This window comes from Saimiri boliviensis, chromosome 8 (assembly GCF_048565385.1).
Source record: "Saimiri boliviensis isolate mSaiBol1 chromosome 8, mSaiBol1.pri, whole genome shotgun sequence".
Lineage (NCBI taxonomy): Eukaryota > Metazoa > Chordata > Mammalia > Primates > Cebidae > Saimiri > Saimiri boliviensis.
The window spans coordinates 64,735,111-64,757,306 of record NC_133456.1 but is presented as its reverse complement, the minus strand read 5'-3'; the positions used below and the strand labels follow the sequence as shown (position 1 = coordinate 64,757,306).

The 22,196-nt window shown below is 34.6% G+C and overlaps 1 long non-coding RNA gene and 1 other non-coding gene across 2 annotated transcripts in view; one reads left to right on the top strand and one right to left on the bottom strand.

The window, feature by feature from the left end:
- The window catches only part of LOC141585394 (uncharacterized), a 29,698-nt gene extending 24,453 nt beyond the window's left edge, over positions 1-5,245 (bottom strand). Inside the window, exon 1 of the long non-coding RNA XR_012518828.1 lies at positions 5,057-5,245. This is a non-coding gene — a long non-coding RNA (uncharacterized LOC141585394). The remainder of the gene's footprint in view (positions 1-5,056) is intronic.
- A 16,356-nt stretch (positions 5,246-21,601) lies between these two features.
- Positions 21,602-21,704, top strand: LOC120367233 (U6 spliceosomal RNA). Its single transcript, XR_005581660.1, has one exon. It is a non-coding gene; the product is annotated as a U6 spliceosomal RNA (small nuclear RNA).
- The last annotated feature ends 492 nt before the right edge of the window (positions 21,705-22,196 follow it).

Genomic DNA, 22,196 nt, shown 5'->3' with positions numbered 1-22,196 from the left:
TCCTGTACACAATTGCAGGGGGGTTCTGTATAGGTGATAATGTCAATGGGTCCTCTAAATTTGCACAGTGCCCAACCTCTACCACCACACATGGAGGCCTTGTGCATATCCTCAGCACTTTACAATAAAAATGATCTGCTAATGACTGCCTATTCATTCGATTTTTTAAGAGCTACAAAGTTTTATAGTGCTTAATGTTTCATTTGGTAAAATCACAACTGTATGTAGCCTTTATGTAGAATATGAGAAGTATAGTATTACCTCATGAAGGTTTGCAGACAGAATATTAAAATAATCATTGTTAGCCAGGTATGATGGCTCATGCCTGTAATTCCGGCTTTTTGAGGGGTTCAGGCAGGTGGACTGCTTGAGCCAAGGACTTAGAGAGCAACATAGTGAGATCTGGAAAGAAGAAAGAAGGAAGGAAGGAAGGAAGGAAGGAAGGAAAGAAGGAAGGAGGGAGGGAAGGAAGGAAAAAAGGAAGGGAGAAAGAGAAAGAAATAAAAGAAAAAAGGAAGGCAGGAAAAGAAAGAAAGAAAGAAGAGAAAAGAGAAAGAGAGTGAGAGAAAGAAAGAAAAAGAAAGAAAGGAAAGAAAAAACGAAAGAAAGAAAATAGAGAAAGAAAGAAAGAGAAAGAGAGAGAGAGAAAGAAAAGTAAATCTGTAGCCCCCCCTACTTGGGATGCTGAAGCAGGAGGATCACCTGAGCCCAGGAGGTCAAGGCTGTAGTGAGTCATGATTGTGCCACTGCATTACACCCTGGGAAAACAGAGCCAGGTCATGTCTCAAAAAAATTAAATAAATTAAATGAGAGAGGGGAAAATGGTTGATGCTTCTGAAGAAAAACTACTGTATTCTAGATTTGATCATTGATTTATTAGTAATTTTAAAAAGATGTTTCTGGAAATGTAAGCCTCAAAACCTATATGTTTTCTTTTTGTATCTAAAAATATCAGTAAATATCATAATTTTTTATTGTAGCATTCAAAATGTCAAATATATTAACTGATATTAGACAAAACATATCAGGGCTGGTTCCTGATTTTAAAATATGTTAACAGAAAAACCAAACTATATAAAATATTTTAAAGAGGTATTCTGAGCCAATATGAATGACCATAACCCAGAGAAACACAGTTTCAAGGAGTCCTGAGAAAGTGTGCCCAAGTTAGCTGGATTACAGTCTGGTTTTATACATTTTAAGGAGGTGGGAGTTATAGACAAAGACATAGTGTATGAAGGTATACATTGGTTTGGCCCCAAGAGGTGGGATATCTGGAAATGAGGGGTTAGAGATTATTGGTGGATTCAGAGAGTCTTTATTTTGCAACTGGTTAAAGGAATAAGGCTCTAAGTAAAACCTGGAGTTAGTAGAAAAGAATGCTTCATTTAAGGTAAGGATGCTATGTCAGAGTCAGTCACAATACAATTACCTGTCGAGGAAGATTGATGGTCTACAGGCCTGACTTAACACTTGCCTTGCATGGCCTTAGGTCTTATTGATAATTTGGTATCTTCTTTGCCACAAGGAATCCGCTTTGGCCATTTTATGACCTCTGTTTTAACATAAATGTGAGTTATTTGTGTCTAAACTCCAGAAGGGATGGGGCACAAAGAGGGCTGTTGGATCTCCCTTTGCATCATAACCAGGAACTTGATTTACAACATTGGTCCTGTTGGACAGAAGAGAGTTCATTCAGTTGGTGGGAGATTAGGATTTTATTTTTAGTTTACAAATATCATGTCAAAATTGAAGTAGGTTACTTGTAGTCATTAGAAGTAAATGGGACTATAATGTGTATAAAAAAGCATGTTCTATGTTTTATAATTTCTAAAAGATTATCTACTATTTATATAAACTCATTTTAGACACTAAGCTTCAAGATAGTAAAATATCAAATCCACTCAGTATAACTCCCTGTTTTCTTTCCAACGAAGTGGCAATATTTAGAAAAGCAAAATGCGAGCCTCTTGGCTACATACTGAAGATTTTCCACATGGGACTGAGTTAGGTTGTATACTGTGGAAAATGAATTATTCAATAAAATGTATATAAGGAAGGATCTCTCTGTCCTTCTGCGTGTAACTCAGATGTAATCATGACTTAGCCAATAAATGCATTTGTAAATGCTTATTTCACCTCATGTTTCATCTCTGAACTACTGTATTTACCCTCAAAATATATTTATATTATCTGTAAACCAAAAATAAAATTCTAAGATTCCCAAAACACCTGAATGGTCCCTGTCTCTCAGCCAGGGCATTTCAAAGTTTACCTGAAAAACTGTTTCAGGCCATGATGTGAAGGGAGGGTCAGACAGGCCTCATTATACTCCCTTCCCTTTTGGACTTAAGGAAAAACTGACCAGCATTAACATCAACACAGACCTTAAGTCTGATGAGTAACATTTGTTATTTACTCTCTCTGAAGCCTGCTACTGGAGGCTTCATCTGCATGATGAAACTCTGGTTTCCACAACCCCTTATCAACATAACCCAAAAATTTCTTTCTATTGATTCCAAGATTTTAGATAATAAATTTTTCAACCAATTGCCAGTCAGAAAATTTTGTAATTTACCTATAATCCAGAAGACCCTGAATCAAGTTATCTTGCCTTTCTGAACTGAATCAATATACATCTTAACATGTATTTTATTGATGCTTCATGTCTCCCTAAAATGTATGAAACTAGGCTGTGCCCCAACCAACCAATCCTTGAGCATATGTTCTCAAGATTTCCTGAGAGGTATATCATGGGCCATTGGTCACTCTTATTTGGCTCAGTATAAATCTCTTCAAATATTTTACAGAATTTGATTCTTTTTGTAAAGAGACTTGACATTTATTGAGTGTTCCTTATAGGTCAAGCATATGTAAGTGCTTTAAATGTTTTCTCACTCAATCCTCTTCACAGTCCTATAAGTATCCTTAATATCCTCTAAACCTTCCCATTTTACGGATGAGAAAAGTGAAGCCCAGGAATTAAAAGTTTGACTTGCTCGGTATCTTACAATTAAAATTAATGAAATCAGAGCTTGAACCAAGCATGACACTAGAGCCAGCCTCTTTGTCTTTATATAAAACTCTTCATTTGAAAAGTCTCATGTACCTTATCACATTTTCCCTTGTTTTGAAAATATTACTGCTTTGGAACTGAGCAGTAGTGACAAAGCAAAGTGTAGCAAAATATGCCACTTTTATGTAAAGATTATTTTTTATCTGAAGGCAATTGAGAAGATACAGGATTAGCTCTCTACTCTCCCTGTTTGCTTAAAAGCAGGATATATAATAGTCAAGTCCCCTGTCTCCCAAAAATCAGGAAGGACAGAAATTAATCGCCTGAGACAGCTCTTTTATCAATCAGCTAGAGACAGCGCCAAGGAATCTACATAAAAAATCTTACTAAAACAGTCCTTATTGACATCTAGTTTTCCCATATATTTGCCTTGCCACAATTTGCTGCCCCAGGAAAATGAAAGTTATTTTCCTTTATCTTGTCATTTCTTGAAACGTTTGTTCTTCTTTTGTTAAGATGATATGTAAGCGCCAAGATCTAACTACTCTCTTGAGTTACTCATTTCTGAGTGTTCACATGTGTACACATGCATGCACAATTCACATGGTAATAAGCTTCTGTTTTTCTCCTGTCAATCTATCTCATTAGTCTAATTTAAGAGTGCCAGCCAAATACTCTAAGATGGGTGGAGGGGAAAGACTTTTTTTCTTCCTCCTTACTGAAGCCATTGCAAAAGAGGTGCATAGGCTTGACCTATGAAATTATTTTATGCTTTCACATGTAGAAATTGGGAATAAATTCTAAAAATTGTATATTTTGACTGAAAAAAAGCTATGTGTAATTAGAAACAAAGGCACATGCTAGAGTTTCACAATAGAAAACACCACATATTTTTTAAAATAAAAGATACATAGGTCTTGTTACATTTTTTGGCCACAGTATACCTCCTTGTGAAACTTGGGTCCTCGTTAATTAGAAACTAATGGTAAAAACTCTAATTTATAAGCTTTGTGATCAATCTGGTTACTTTATTCAGCAGGCTGAGATGTTACAGAGATATATCAATTGCATAGATGATAAATTTCAAATTTTTAAAAAAGAGCTTTCAAAACTAACTTCCTATTTCATGGAATCATGTAAATTAAGCCCTATAATAAGCACATAGTTTTTTTCAGGTAATTGTCAGATTTGGCTTTTTAAATCTACTCATTAGCCATATTGTTGGCACATGAATCACAGACATTAGAACATCAGAAACAAACTCTGGCAACAACACACAGTGTCCCTCAAAAATATTGTTATGTATGTAAATGCCAAGTTATATAAAATTGGCATAGAGAATTCACATTTCAGTAAGCTAATAAAAGTGGTATCCAAAGGCTCTCATTTTTATAGCAGGAACACTGTGTATATTCAGCACTTGGATTACAGGCATGGCTGATGTTGCGAATTGGTCCTAACAGGAGAAGGAATAGGAAACCCTACCAATAAACTTAGCCAAGAAGTACTGATGAAAGAATTTTAATCCAAACAATTGTCTAATGACAACTATCAGTCAAATCTTAAACAGGAAAAGACAAAAGAGTCTGGAAGATAAAGTAACAAGCTATCATGAAAAGGAAATAGAAGGAAAGAAAAGGCTGGATAAAATTGGAAAGAAAACAATGAATGTAAAAAAGAGAGCTGGTAGTCTTGTCCCTTGGAGGTACGGAGAAGCTAAGAAAAACACCTTGAATAAAAAGTATAGGTGAAAGGCATGGCCTTAACCAAAACAAAAACAGTCACAAATATATGTTCATATCAGAATTAACTGACACATGAAAGTGCTCACAAAACATTGGATTTTTTGTTTTGTTTCATATTTTTATAATTGCCATCGAGAAACTGATATTTGTAAAGATGATTCTGATTTTGGAGTCCTGTGAAATAAAGTATGAACTGCTTAAAACAAAACAAAAAACAATGTATTTGCAGAAAAAAATTTCATCCAAGTGGATAAAATTTTAAATGATGCCAGTTAAAGAGAAATTTGTCAGTTACCTAAACGTCTCATGGTTCTCCATTTCTTGGTACACTTCAGTCCGGCTCACGTAATGAATATATCAAAATATAATTCTGTTGCTCAGAAATGGTTTCATTGCGTGTTATTTAGAGTTTCTATAATTTCACCATATCTGCAACTACAAGAAGGAAATTATGTAACTTACAAAGAGAAACTTCTAACAATAAATTTAGAAAGGATTTTTTGAAGAAATGTTAATGATATTTTTACTATATGATACAGAGAACATTAATTTTGTTAGTGATATTTAACACAAAAAATAAAGCAGAGAAATATTAGAATCCTTTATGTATTTTTAAAATGAAATTTGCTCTTAAAAGTAGAAAAGTATTACTTTTATTTTTTACCTATTTATTTATTTAATTTTGAGACAGTCTTGCTCTTGTTGCCCAGGCTGGAGTTGACAGCACAATCTCAGCTCACTGTAACCTCTGCCTTCCCAGTTCAAGCAATTCTCCTGCCTCAGCTCTCAAGTAGCTGGGATTACAGGCACCTGCCACCATGCCTAGCTCACTTTCGTATGTTTAGTAGTGACAGGGTTACACTATGCTGGCCATACTGGTCTCTAACTCCTGCCTCATGATCCTTCCACCTCAGCCTCCCAAAGTGCTGGGATCACAGGCTTGAGCCACTGTGCCTGCCCGAGTATTACAATTTTATTTCAAAAACAATAATTGAAAATTCAGATTTATCTTGATAATTAAGAAGATAATATTGTCTGTCAGTAGCTGAATTGATCAAAAAACTCTAAAGGTGGTAGCTACTGAGCATAATTTGAGATGCATCACGAAGAATTCTTTCCTTCCCCATTGCACCAGAAATGTACAGGAAAAATCTCTCTGTTGCCTACCTTTTTGTTTTTAAGAAAAATGCTAAGTTTTTACTTGCCTTGTGTGTGGTTTGGCACTGGGGAGGAAGCAGAAGGAAGAGAAATGATAACTAAAGACCAGGATCCAGAAGCTAGAAGAGAAACAAACTGTGATAGGCATCAAAAGCAGCTAAGGAATGTTTTCTTTCTCCTTTTTTTTTTTTTAAATTTTTAATTTTAATTTTAATTTTTTTAAGACAGGGTTTCACTATGTTGGTCAGGCTGGTTTTGAACTCCCGACCTCAGGTGATCCACCCACCTTGGCCTCCAAAGTGCTTGGATTACAGGCGTGAGCCACCGCGCCCGGCCCTAAGGCAAGTTTTCCTTCTTTATCACCCTGCTATTTCTCTTCGATCATGCTGTTCGACAATCAACCTTACTTAATTGTCATAATTACAGTGGTTGAAAACTGCAGGTCTACCTACACAGCAATAACTATGCAAACACAATTGAATTTACAGAGAAAATGACATCATTTTTATAAGCTGTGTGAATAAGCTTTCAGAGCAGTAGAAATGAAAAAATCTAAATCATGCTAGAATGAATGCATTAAAGAAAAGATATAACAGTTTTCAAAAACCTGACAACTACTCTGACAGAATAAGCTAGTGCATTGACTTTTGATTTTCCTGCTGATAGCGTACAGGTATTATTCAGTAATTTGAACATAACCTTCCTCGTTTAATTGCTGCAGATGGTCTAGCTTTTTTAACCTGCTGATCAGTGAATGTCCATGTGTAAAAATCCAAAAGTGTGATTTTTTTTTGTAGTGGTTTTCAAATGGAAGAATAATTTTGCCCCCATTTGAAAATACCTATTTGCATGAATAAAAGTAAAAAGCTATTTCTCATAAAATTATTGTATTTCATATAACCTAAGACACCTATAATTGATTATTAGAAGAGAAGCAAGAATTCATGCTCTACTGAAAATGAGAAAATGTTGCTGATTTGACTGATTATCCATTCCCACTATGGTGTCTGGAGATTTTGTCTTAAATATTGCGAGCTCTTTTAAACTTTGCTAACATCTTTAACATATCACACTTGTGTACACATAAAAAGGGAAATATAACCCCCCCAAAATGGGTATTCTCAAAACATTTTTACTCTCAGCACAGTTTTTTCTGAATGCCTTCTCTACTCATAACCATGTATGTCTGTTTTTTTCCCATACAATATCATCCCTGGACCATCAACAACATTGCTGATACAGTGTTTCTCAAAATAATGCTCCCTTGATGTTTCCAGTGATTTGTTGTTGTTGTTGTTGTTGTTGTTGTTGTTGTCGTTTTCCCCCTAAGACACACTCCTTACAAATTTTGATTTGGTATTTTCTTGACCAAATACATACGGAACTAATGGACGGTTTCAGTCCACAGCCAGGATTCATATTCTTGCATAGATGATGCTTTCACCGCAAGGGCAAGGGGCAGTGATTGTCCCTCCTGCCACCATGAATTAAATCCCGGTCTGTGCCTACACAGCCCGTGCTACCTTGCATTGCCTCTGCTGCCCTGCAGATGATTGTTACAATCTACTGATTCACAGAAGCGGTCATTTTCAGTGCCCCCCAGGATGGGAAAATTTGTTTCTAAACAACAAAATATATGAAATTTGGAAAAGTCAAACTAGAACTTATTTTGTTTTCTTCTGATAAACTTGAATATCCAACATGGATAATTTAAATTAAATCATTTAAAAAATTGCTAAATATTTACTTTTACCAGTATTAAAGTTTAGTTGCTTTGAAGGAGGAAAAATGGTTAACCAAAAATTCTATACTTCATAATTTTCTTTTTTTGTGGTGGTGGCTTTTGTTTTCATTTTCTTTTTCCTTAAAATTTTCTTATAACAATAATTATGATTTATTTTCTGTTTCCCCCCACTCGTGTGTTAGCCCCATTAGAACAAGGATTTTTGTATCTTTGGTTCACTGATGTACCCCAGTGTTTAGAAGAGGGCTTAGAACTTAAGTTAGATCACAAAGAATTTTGATTATTAATTCTTCATTGGAATTCATGGTTGTGCCATTAGTGCTTCTCCTTCTTATACTCTATGTCATTTTACTTACTTTTTATCTTTACCATACCTCTTCTCATATCTTACGTTGCTTATGAATGAATCATGAAGTTGTGAGGTCAGGAATATGGATATCTGTATGAGTAGGCACTTAGTGCTTATCAGAGGGTCAAGCATAGAGTAGGTACTTAATAAGTGTTTGTAGCATTCTAAACATTTTAAGAAATTATGAAAGTTTATTGAAATGTTATGCTAAATAATAAATTTTTAAAATTGGCAAAATTAAGAGTTGGATTAGAGAATCTACACTTTATCGATGAGACCAAAATAATAAATATGTAACTTCATTAAAAATTCAATATCTAGACTAAATTTTGAAATACTCTGTTGAGTTTTTATCTCAATCATCGAATCATCTAATAGCCGTTACTAGTGATTAACTTTACACACATTATATTTTTCATATCAGTAGCATGCTCTTTTGATTACTGTAGTCTTGTAGTATAGTTTGAGGTCAGGTAGTGTGATGCTTCCAACTTTTTTTTCCCCTAGGATTGTCTTGGCTATGCGGGCTCTTTTTTGGTTCTATATAAAGCTTAAGGTGTTTTTCTCCAATTCTGTGAAGAAAGTCAATGGTAGCTTGGTGGGGATAGCATTGACTCTATAAATTACTTTGGGCAGTATGGCCCTTTTCACCATATTGATTCTTTCTAACCATGAGCATGGAATGATTTTCCATCTGTTTGTGTCCTCTCTTATTTCCTTGAGCAGTGGTTTGTAGTTCTCCTTTAAGAGGTCTTTCACATCCCTTATTAGTTGTATTCCTACGTATTTTGTTTTCATTGTAGCAGTTGTGAATGGGAGTTCATTCATGATTTGACTCTCTGTTTTTCTGTTACTGGTGTATAGGAATACCTGTGATTTTTGCACATTGATTTTGTATCCTGAGACTTTGCTGAAGTTGCTTATCAGCCTAAGGAGATTTTTAACAAAGACAATTGGAGTCTTCTAAATATACAGTCATGTCATCTACAAGTAGAGACCATTTAACTTCCTCTTTTCCTAATTGAATACCTTTTATTTCTTTTTCTTGCCTGTTTGCCCTAGCCAGAATTTTTCCAATACTATGTTGAATAGGCGAGATGAGAGAGGGCATCCTTCTCTTGTGCCAGTTTTCAAAGGGAATGCTTCCAGTTATTGCCATTTTGGTATGACATTGGCTGAAGGTTTGTCATAAATAGCTCTTATTATTTTGAGATATGTTCCATCGATATCTAGTTTATTAAAAGTTTTTTTGCATAAAGGGCTGTTGAATTTTTACAAAGGCAAAATTATCTATTGATACAATCATGTGGTTTTTGTCTTTGGTTCTGTTTATGTGTTGGACTACATTTATAGATTTGTGTATGCTGAACCAGCCTTGCATCCCCGGGTTGATGCCGACTTGATAGTGCTGGATAAGCTTTTTGATGTGCTGTTGGATTCTGCTTGCGAGTACTTTATTGAGGATTTTCACATGGTAACTGAACAATGTACTCCATAGTAACTACTGGATAAATAATGAAAAAAAAAAGGCAGAAATAAAGATGTTCTTTGAAACCAATGAGAACAAAGACACAAAGTACCAGAATCTCTGGGACATATTTAAAGCAGTGTCTAGAGAGAAATTTATAGCAGTAAATGCCCACAAGAGAAGTAGGGGAGTCCTAAAATCGACACCCTAATGTCACAATTAAAAGAACCAGAAGAGCAAGATCAAACAAATTCAAAAGCTAGCAGAAGACAAGAAATAACTAAGATCAGAGCAGAGCTGAAGGAGATAAAGACAAAAAAAAAAACCAACCAACCAAACAAACAAACAAAAAAAATACCTTAAAAAATCAATAAATCCAAGAGCTGTTTTTATAAAAATATCAACAAAATAGATAGACCACTAGCCAGACTAATAAAAAAGAAAAGAGAGAAGAATCAAATAGATAAAATAAAAATGATAAAGGGGATATCACCACTGATCCCACAGAAATACAACTGCCATCAGAGATTACTATAAACACCTCTATGCAAATAAGCCAGTAAATCAAGAAGAAATGGATATATTTCTGGACACTTACACTCTCCCAAGACTAAACGAGGAACCATTTGAATCCCTGAATAGATTAACAACAAGGTCTGAAGTTCAGGCAGCAGTTAATAGCCTGCCAACTAAAAAAAGTCCAGGACCAGACAGGTTCACAGCTGAATTCTACCAGAAGTACAAAGAGGAGATGGTACCATTCATTCCCTCTGAAACTATTCCAGACAATACAAACAGAGGGAATCCTCCCTAACTCGTTTTATGAGAACAGCATCATCCTGATACCAAAACATGGCAGCGATACAACTACAAAAGAAAATTTCGGGCCAATATCCATGATGAATATTCTTAGCAATTAAAGTAAGAGTCTCTGTCATTAGATGTCTATTAATAGAAAACAGTACATTATGAGTTTTCAAAGTTTAATATTTATAGGTAACATTATTCATGGGAATGTAGAAATGATTACTTTATAACTCTACTCCTAAAAAAGGTAAGACCCTTTTGTAAAATGATTAAATAAGTGTACAATTTTTTCCCTGTCATGTATTATGTCAATAGGGGATTCAGGACACAAGCAAGGATATCAGTCCTCTTCATAATCACGTGGAAGGTTACGTTGTTCCTTGCCATTCATACCATCCATCTTAATTTGCAAAGACAGTCTTCATTACATGATGCAAATAGCATGTTGCAGAGTGAAGGGAGCTGGTAACAATAAAATCCACCAAATAGTTTTGCTTGAGACATTTTTGTAAATGAGGTATTCAAATAGTATCTAAAATTGAAGAAAGATAATACACTCGTATGTGTGTGTTTTAAGTCATCCACTTAAAATAGGTAAAGTGTGGTGAGGGTTGGCACATGGTTTGCCTATAGAACTTAATCTTTACTTATAGTATTTATTAATAACAGAAAGAAATGCATTCCAGTATTTTAATTCTTCCAAGCACAAGAACACTAAATGTACATTTTTTAAATTGCATAATGTTGATTTCAATTGAATTACATGTTTAAAAATAAAGCTTCTTTCTTCAAAATAGGTTATTCACTATCAAAATGTAGCCTACATCCCCCCAAATGTGTCATTAGTCATATTAAATAATAATGTTTAAGGGCCATAACTCCAGTATGGTAAACTAAAAATTGGCAAGTGGATATTATATTAGAAAAGCAATCATCAGCTAAACATAATAATATACAATACAAAGGCATAATAATAAACAAGACAATAGATGAGCAGTTTATAAAATGTAAAACTAAAGTATTCAAAGTATGAGTTCCTGTAGTAAATATTTCTCATAATGATACAATAAAGTTGCATTTTGATACTCAAGTCTCAAAGTAAAATATTTTGGATTTCCTGGAATGGAGAGTCCGAAATTTAGAAGGTTGGTTGGATTGTAGAAATATTAAAGGTTCTTTGCCACCTTCTAATATTATTATTGTTTTCACTTTCTGTAGTAATGATTAAAGTGTAATAAAGCATCCTAAATGAGCATTCTGCTTTTTCTTACCTAATACAAACTGGCCTTTCAGGTTCTTTGGAGGAAGAAAGGAGAAAATAAAACTTTAAAAGAAAGTAAATAAATCTGTACACTCCCACAGCATGTTACCTCAGCACGAAGGGGAAAACACAAAAAACAGGTTTTTTTTTTTATTTTGTTTTGTTGTTGTTGATTTTGAGATGAAATCTTGCTTTGTTACCCAGGCTGTAGTGTGGTAGCACAATCTCTGCTCACTGCAACCTCCACCTCATGGGTTTAAGCAATTCTCCTGCCTCAGTCTCCTGAGTAGCTGCAACTACAGATCAGCACCACCATGCCCAGCTAATTGTTATACTTTTTGTAGTGATGGTGTTTCACAATGTTGCCCAGGCTGGTCTCAAACTCCTGACCTCAAGTGATCCACCTGACTCGGTCTCCCAAAGTTCTGGGATTGCAGGCATGAGCCACCTTGCCCCGCTGTAAAGACAGATTTTTATAATCGTAAATGAAGGCATCATAAAGGCAAATACATCTCCCACAACTCATCCTGGATATGTGAGTCATGGAAAACCAGAAGAAAGAATGAAATCAAGAAAGCCTATACTAAAATTAGAGGTCATATTTAACAGTGCATAAAACCACTGTAAAATTAAGCATAACTGTGGTTTATTAAAATATAAGTGAAAAAATGCAAATGATCAATGATGAGTACAAATCAGAGATCACTGAAAGAAAACAAAATCGTTTGTGCACTGAGTAGCTCCTGTGTCATCTATGATTTCCAAGTTTCAAAACTGTGCCTTCTTCCCACATGAAATAATTAGCCTTTCTATTCTTCCCACTGCGAAATGGAGTTTCCTGAATTGACTGGAACCTGAGGAAAAAAATCAGGCTTATGCTGTCTTGAAGGCACAAGCAAAGCCCCAGGTTTATTCCTCAAAATTTAATTCATCCACCTTCATGTGGCTTTCATGTACTATGCTTTGCCATAAATGTCTCAGATCCTTTTTCAATACTGCAACACCACATATTTTGTAAAGTATGTGAAAACTTCACATATCTGAGATTAGAATTTGGCTGATTGTTCTTTCAAGGGCTAAATAAAAACCAGGTTGATTGCTATAGCACTTTGTCAAAGATACCAATTGGAAACCATACATCACAAATGGAATTGGGACAAACTCACACCGGATTCAATGTCTAAATATATAAATTAGTTCTTCAGAAATATCTTTCAGTAAACCACCATTAAAACTGGCATCCTTCCTAGTGTTAGAATCTCTTTGGTAACATAACTAGCAAAAACTATTTTTAAAAAGGTTCCATTGGCATAATCCAAATGTTTTAAATAACATTTGTATGTTTTTAATAGTACCAAACTTTTCATCTTAGAACAACCTTCTATAAAATATTTATTCAATGACATCTAAAATGTGTAAAAAGTCTTTTTCTAGCATTCCTGCCCTTTGTTAATTGTCTACAAAGAGCTGTAAATAATAGCAGGAAATAAAATGTGTGATAAATGCGACTGTGCAAAAAATATATTGTGTCTAATCAGATTTTGAAGGAAGAAATAGAATTAAGCAGAAGAGAATTAATGGCATGGCAGTAAATTGTTGTAATTGGCATAAAAATAATCTGTACTAATATTCTTTCCTGAAATGAAGTTTAAAATAAATTGAACTTTTTGGTAGTGGCTTTTGAGAAGTTCATGTAGACAATTTATTTGTTCTTTTAGGGGCTTAAAACAGACCTATAAGAATATAAAGGGTGTATTGATGTTGAACCTCTTAGCAGCTAAACATTTCTTCTTCAAGATTTGTCCCACCTAGAAACATCACTGAAGCATCTGCTATTCCTTTCTGGAGAAGTTATGATCTATCAGCAGTTATTCAAATAGGTTGAAAGTGGTCTTTACCTGATTGGATAATGTAAATCTCAAGATGATAGTAGAAAAACAACTGGGGACAAGAAATAAATCCTTCAGTGAACCCATAAATCATGTAAAACAGCCTTCAGCCCCTAGGTATCAGAGCGAAATTTACACGTTTAGCACACTTTAATATAATGTGTGGACAGAGATGAATATTGCATTGGGGATTGATTTATACTAGTTTTAGAAGTTTCTGTAAAACTAATTTTGTGTTTCCTTATAATTAGTATCACCCACCTATCTGGAATGAGTGTATAATGGTTAGCTTTCATTAATATTTGAACTATAAATGTACACAAAATATGGAGCACTTCCAACAAACACCATTCTCTGAATAGAATTTTGCCAATTCTTTTGAGTTTAATATCTTTCCCTGAAGAATAAATCAAGTAATAATAGCAAGGTATTTCTAACAGCAATAGATCTAGATGTCAAGGACAGTCTGACATTTATTAATCCATAATAAAAAGTAAAAACCCAAAGGAAAGCACACTATTTCTTAGTTGGTGTCAATTTAATTAATCAAGTAGTTAGTAGCAGGACAAAAATATTGAAACAAAAGTGAAGTAGCTATTTGTCCACATTGTAGAGCAGGATGAATTAGACACACTAAAAGGAGCTAGGGTTTTATGAATCTAAAATATCACCGGGGTAACAAGAATCAGGATCAGAGTACTAAGTCTCAAAATAGAAAAGTTTAGTAAAAACACACCATAAATGATTTTTAGTATGGAATCCCTATGTGAACTCATATTTGGCTGTAAACCTGCCATGTTATGCTGGAGTAGCTGTTGCTGCCTGCCATCTCATCTTTGCACTTGCCACACCAATGGCTGCTTAACATATACATATGCGACTCTGTCTTTGACCTTTGTCTGTCTGTGGACTATACTGGCCAGTCTGGAAGGCAAGCCAAAAGTACTTGAGAGTTAAATCCCTGAGAGCAGCATTCAGCCAATGGTGAGATCAAGGTGATGGATATATACCCCAGCTTTCTTGGCCCTCAGTTGGGATAGTCTGGAGCACAGCTCTACCCTAATACATAGGTTCTCCAGCAGGATTTAAGCTCAAGTTGCCCAAAGTGGTAAAATGTCTGAAAAATGCCGTGCCATTGCTTGGCTTCCTTTATGCTTTCTGTCTTCTCTACTTCCTACTAGTATCTCTAGGGATTATCTCCTGAAGAACCTACTTAGGCAGGACATTTTGTCTTGGGGTTGACTGATGGGGAACTCAAACTAAGAAGATATATTCATTCTAGAATTAATCAAAGAAATTTTTATGTAATTAATTGAGACTGACTAACATTGGACAAGAAAAAGCAACTTGCTAATTATTGACTAAGAAGCCATTTTATAAAGTATGAATAGAATGTGTGAATGGCCACACGTTGCTAGGTACTATAGCAGGATTTCTCAGCCTTGGCACTCTGACATTTTGACACAGATCATTGCTTGTTGTGGGACTGTTCTGTACATGGTAAGATGCTTTGCAACATTCCTGGCTGCTACACACTAGATGCCAGTAGTTCCTTCTTTCCTGTTGTGACAACCAAAAATGTCTCTAGATATTTTCAAATATACAGGAAGGAGGGCAAAAATAATCCCCAATATCCCCCATTAGGAACCACTGAATTGGCCAGGCACTGTGGCTCACACCTGTAATCCCAGCACATTGGGAGGCCAAGGGTGGGAGACCACTTGAGTTCAGGAATCCAAGGCCGGCTTAAGCAACATGGAGAAAACCCTATCTCTACAAAAAAAAAAAAAAAAAAAAAAAAAAAAAAAGACCATGAATTAGCAAGGTGTGATGGCACATGGCTGTAGTTCCAGCCACTTGAGCCTGGAAGGTTGAGACTGCAGTGAGTTGTGATTGTGCCACTGCATTCCAGCCTAGGCAACAGAGTGAGACCTCGTCCCAAAAAATAAAAAATAAAAATAAAAGAACCACCAGATTACCAAATGACTTCACTTAATGCATTCAATTAAAGTCTTTAAACTACCATGGAGTGAATACTATGTACCACACATTATATCATTATGTTAGTGGATGAAGAAAAAAACGCATATATGCCTGTTTTCACAGTTTATTTTTCAGTCAGTCAGAGGAAAATAATGAAAACAATTACTGCACAGTGAGAAACTATCCTTAATTGATGCATTTTCCAAAGGAGGCCATGGAATGAATGATTTCTTCCCTACGCAACCCCCTTCATGTCATAACTATTTCAAAAGTGGGAGTGTATGTCTGCAAATTGTGTATGACTAGTTCTGATGAAGCCAATGATTGTGATTTTTCACAGTAAAATTTCTGCATAGCGATGAGATATCTTCCCTTGGTTCTTGCTTCATGGCTTCTATGCTGAAGTTTGATGGGAAACTGAGCACATTTTGCTGTCTGTCACTACTGCAGCTTTACTCTTCCTTTCCTTGTTGCATGTGTTTTACCGATATCTTCCACCTACCTTCTCCCTAGAAGTTTTATAAAAGAGCATACCTGCTACAGTCAAACAAATTCAAATAATTATAACAGCAAATTTAAGAAGCATTGGAAGGTGATTTTTCTTTATTTTTAGATGAATTTGCTTCAAATTTCTATGAAGTTTTTCTCCTAACCTCTTATAACTTCTTATGAATCACACTGAAACCATCTTTTCCATGCCCTGGTATGACTGTTGTAGGAGGCACAGTCAGGCTTCCCCTACCCCACCATGTCTCTTTGTGTTTACCAATCTTGTAGGTGTGGAAGGCCTCCTTGACTGACATGCTACCTGAGAGATTTCTCTTGTCCCGTAGACCTGTGCATGGGATACACAAAAAGTGAAAAGTGCAGGAGCATTAATGACTCCAGAACAACCTTCAGTCCATGAAGCACAAGAACTGGAGAATAACCAACCCAGCTTCTAAGGTACTTCCTACACTCTCTTCCAGAGTTTTCCAAAGGGTTTGAGTCACAGTGCAACTTGTTCATTGGCTTTCTTTCATTCCATGTCTCCCTTTTTCATTTCCCTACAATGTCATCTAGGATCGCATCCCCAGTAAAGCATTCCAAAGCATACTGCATTGCAACTCAGGATGAAATAATGAGTCAAAAGAAACATCATCACTTTTGGAAGTTAGGAATCTAGCATGAATGGTAGAACTTATTAGTAATAAATAAAATATTACTATTCTGTTAAACACTTCATTGGATCTGGAGTTAGAACCTCTGGCTGGGGTTACACAATTATTATATATCAGTGATTTTCTCCCTATTGATTTTCTTTTGAGGGTTGGTAACATTACGTTACAATAGTATTAAATAAAATTCTTTTGTATTTTGACATTTAAAAAAAATCTTGGTTATTTTTAAAGCCATGTTGTTCTCTTGAAAGTCAGAATTGTGATTATCAGTTCTCAGAGAAACACATAAGAAAAAACATAATTTGTTCAGCAGGCACATAATCCTTCTTATTCATACTCTGATCTGACAAAAGCTACATTAGTGGGTAATGTCATCACATCGGTAATTCTAAAGACACATTCCAGCACCTGGTATATCTGCAGTGATTGCATTTCTGCAGAAATCCACAGCTGACATTAAGATTAAGATGCTGCTTGGTACTCCACCCTGTAGAAAACATAAAGTCACCTAGTTGCAGCAGATAGCAATAGCATATTGTAGAAATAACAGACTCAAAGTTACTGAAGTAAAGGAGAACAACTGCTATTTAAAAATTAACACTTGAAGGTTTTCAAAATGCATTATCTCTTGTGATTTATACAGCGTTATTTTGCTATTTTCAAGTCGATGTTAATATAGTGGTGGGTGTAATATACTCTTAATATATAATGTGAAACCATTTCGTGCTCCTTTCAGTTAAATGTGTTAAAAGATAAAATACCCATATAATTGTGTTTGTGAGAAGAGTGTTTTCAAGTAAAGAAACATTGACTAAAGGAAGAATTTTGCAATTGGGAGATAAATATTTCCAATATCCTTACTTCCACTAGAGACAAAAGATTATATGACAGCACAGAAATGACATGTACATTGGTTTGAACTACAAAGTACTTTCTGTGTATAAAGGGACACTGCTTTACAACAAAAGATTTTTAAAATTTGTTTCTTTTTTCTCTTGTCAAGATACATCTCAAAATAACACTTTTAAGTGCATGAACTAAAACACAGGAATACCAAGGCAACAAAAAATTTTCAAATACAATTATTAAGCTACAAATAGAACATATATGTGACACAGCAAAATATATGCACCCCTTAATAACACATTAGAAAGCAAGATTTAACAGTGGTTCTAACAACCCCCATAATTTTTAATAAAGATGAGCAATATTTTAAGATGTTTTCAAAACTTACAATGTGTTATAAAAAAAAGTCTCTCATTTCCATTAGTGTTGGAGTCATAGGTACTGCTAATATTACTGTTGTTTGTTGCCTACATGCATCATTAAAGGACTTACTGAAAATAAAAGTGTAAACTTTGTATATTTTAACACTCAAGTTCACAAACTCCCAGAGTTCTAACAGGGATCACTTAATAAGAACTTTTAGAGTATCAATATGACATTGACTGACAATGTTAAAAGAAGCTTGAGGATCTATTCTAACTCGAACTTGTTTTAACGGAGAAACAGCTAGAATTTTTCAAAGTTTCCACAAAGTAAGGTTTCATTTTTCAAAACTAGGATTCTTAAAAGCTGTGGTAGCAATTCAAATACCCACAGGAAATATAAATGTAAATTAAGAAAATTGTCCAATTATAAAGCAATAGGAGTTGTAACGAATATGGTGAGCTGCAGAACACAGGCTCGTTCTAATGGAAATTATATATATATATGTGTATGTTACACATATATATGCCAAATAAAATGTCTCATGCTCCAGCTGGTCCAATAGCCATCTATTTGCAACCTCCTATAAAACGTACAAAAGAAAAAGATGGTTTTATACATTTTTGTTTTAATAAGCTATTCGCAAAAACCATCTTCTGTCTCCCACATCCCTATGTTTATACAAGTAAACAGACAACATTATCTCTGTTTCACAGGGTAGGAAAACAGATCAGAAATAACCTATGTCACCTAGATTGCTAGAAAACTTAGGCATAGTAGCCAGCAACTCACTTTCCTTTGAAGAATAAGTAATTGCTGAGATCCTGCGATGATGAGACATATTTAGGAAAAAAAAAAGTCAAATTCACTTTAGTGGGTGAGCAAACAGTTAAACTTACTTTCAATACATGCGTAAGAGAATAAATCCCTGAGTTCTGAATTCTCTACCATATGTGATCTGCTTAATTTTTTACTGGTATATAATTCTGGTCATAAGAATTCTGCAAGGTAATTGTTGGCATCAATATTGGTTACTGGAATGAGGATTACGCAGAAAGAGGGTACAATTACGGAAATCTCAGAGGAACCATTGGCACCATACAGTAAAAGCATCATCACAACACTGTCTCACATTTCAACTCCCCTCTTGATATAAGTTGAAACTTCTTAAACCAGTACCAAAGTAGAAAAAAAAATCTTTTGATTAGAATGTTATTGCGTCCAGCTTTATTAACTCAACATCTCAGAGAATCTTGTGGCCTCTGTATCTCTGCTGACTTCCTATTAAAGATGTCTTGTTTGTGCAGGTGAATTCACTCTTAGTTTTTTAAAACTAGAATTATGTGATCCATAACTCACAAGGGAAACAAACCTATGGCAAAACTCAGTTTTGTTTGAAATATTTTATTAATTTGTACTTAGTCAACTAAAAATAAAATAGAAAAATACATATTTATACATCAATGCTAATTAAATAAAAGTTAAAATCTCCAAGCCTTTAAACCATGATACGTTGTTGAAAATTTTGATTTAAGCATACTCATCACAAGGAAAGTGGTATGTCAGGTAATGCATATATTACTTCTCTTAATTTAGTCATTCTACAGTGCATACAGATTTCAAAACAATATGTATGTGGTAAGTATATACAATTATTGTCAATTAAAATAGATAAATTGAAGTTTATGTCATTTTCACTTTCTTAGACACAAATATATCTCTTTTTTTCTTCGAGATGGAGTCTCACTCTCACCCAGGCTGGCATTCAGTTGCACTATTTCAGCTCACTGCAACCTCCACCTCCCAGGTTCAAGGGATTCTCCTGCCTCAGCCTCCCCACACAAGTAACTGGGATTAAAGGTGCCTGCCACCACACCTAGCTAATTTTTTGTACTTTTGGTAGACATGGGGTTTCATCATGTTGGCCAGGCTGGTATGGAACTCCTGCCCTCAGGTTATTCGCCCGCCTGCGTCTCCCAAAGTGCTGGGATTACAGGGGTGAGCCATCACTCCCAGCTGATGAATTGATCTTGATGTCAATAAGTAACTTCTAACTATTTCTTCATATCACATAGCTTTCCAAATTTTCCATCTTCCAGTAGTTAAAATTAATAGTATATAACAGCATTGTAGTTTTCATTTAAAATTTAATGATAAATGTCTTACTGGTATTCTGAGTTTTAGAAATAAAAGCGGAAAATAAAATCAGTTAATATTTATGAAGAAAACCCTGGGAAGTGTTAAATTTAGATATTAAGCATGTTTACATCATTGCATAATAAAGCTATGTTTTCTTTCATTTATATAGTTTCTAACTTTTAACAAGGAACATATATTACTGTCATAATAAAAATCAGATTTACATTTAAAATGTGTTAGAATTTCTTACATTTTTTTCTGTTTATAGAAACATCACAGTTTATTTCTTAAGTGAAGAAAAATAAAGCAGGATAATGGACTAATGGGAGCTAGATAGAGAGAATAAAGCAGATGATAAAAGTCTTCTATAGTCAGATAATGCTTGATCAAAGACTGGAGGAACCAGTACAGCCACATGTGACTGTGTTGGAAGAAGTTTCCAAGCAAGCCATCAGGGAGGCACAACTTTGAAACAGCATGTATTAACACTTACTATCCATATTATCCTTTGCTACTGTTGGGAAGTACTAACAATTAAGGTCGTGATCTCTTCTCTCAAAGAATTTTAACTTGAGTCAGCAAGAAAGTGTGTGAGAAATAGAAAAGAACTATAAAACAATTCAAAGTAATTTATCTTAAATGTAATACAAAAAGTCTAAGTTGTTTTAATCTTTTCCATTTAATATAAACTATTTAAGACAGATTTTGCTTTAGTGCTGAAGCTTGCAGTATCTATTCTCCTATTATTAAATCCCATTCATCTTTGAATTTAAGTCTTTTAAAATGAGTCAGGATTAAAAGTCTGTACTTTTTCTAAAATTTTTATTTTTAAAACTAATTTGTATTTTTTCATGGTAATAGAAAAACAGATCCTATTTGTTTGTAAATTACCTCTGACAAATTCTGAGCAGACTAAAACATCAAAGTGGCAAAGATACAGGAGATTTAATGTTTATGAAATGCTCTTTGTGAAATGCTGTTATTGTCATATTTAAAAATGTTTAAGTGTGTTATTTTCACAAGTTTATGTGTCTTGCCCTAAATGCCATGGCACACCAGTTGACATTTAGCTGCTTTGTGTGCCAACATTATCAATCATGTGAGAAATTTACTTCTGCTACAGCTGAAGAGCTGTCTTTTACTGACATATCTGTTAAATGGAATGTTCAGTTCATCAAAATGTAGATATCATGTAGAGCCAACTGGTATAATAGCAAGTGAGCATTATATCAGGCCAGCCCTGAAAAAGGCTGACCAAAAATAATTTGACTTAGGAGAAAGAAGGCAGTGATGAGAGGATTGGGAAATAGTTGTACTCAAATAAGCAGATGAAAATAAAAGGTTAACAAGCACCTTGTGCAAAAATAGTGGGTACAGTCCAGTCCCCTTCAAATGTATCATGATACTCTCAGATAAGCTTCAGCACAAAATAATTGAGAACCAATGAACAACTGTGTATTAAACTCACCAAATGAAATTTAAACAGAGAAATTCTACAAAGTTTCATTAATATACAAATATATTAATTTAATCAATACATTAAATATTCAACAAATATTTATTGTCTACAAGGTTAAGAAAGGCAATTGTAAATGAATTAACATTTTCCCTGTCCTCACAATCCTCTTAATCTAGTAAGAATATGACCAAGTTGAAACATTTTTATGGAACACTCACTTTGGCAGTACGTATACTAAAATTGGAACAATACAGAGAAGATTTGCATGGCCCTTGAGCAAGGATGATGTGGAAATTTATGAGTATTCTCCCTTTCTAAAACTTGGCTTTCAAGAAAAAGTATTACTATAGAAGATAATATTAAAATAGCTGTAAATATATATGTATATACAAACACAAACACACATATATAGATAGATAATACAATATGCAATTTTACGCTAACCACAGAAAACTCTTTTTATATAAATATTAAGTTAAAGGTAAAACGTTGAAAATATATTTATTATCCAAACACTAATGTAAAAGAAAAAGATAATGGTCCTTAAAAAGAAAGAGGCAGAAGAGTCAGTCAAAATGATTCCATGTAAGAAGTACCTGTTTCTGTTGGCTTTGATAACAGAAGTAGAGAGCCATGAACCAGGAAATCTGGGCAGCCTCTTGGAGAGGGAAAAATAGAGGGACTTTGTTACTACATGTGGCTTGAAATAATATATTTATAAGCTTACAGTTCTGTAGGTTACAAGTTCAATACAGATTTCCCTTGGCTAAAATCAAGGTGTTGGCAGGGCTGCATTCCTTTCTGGAGGC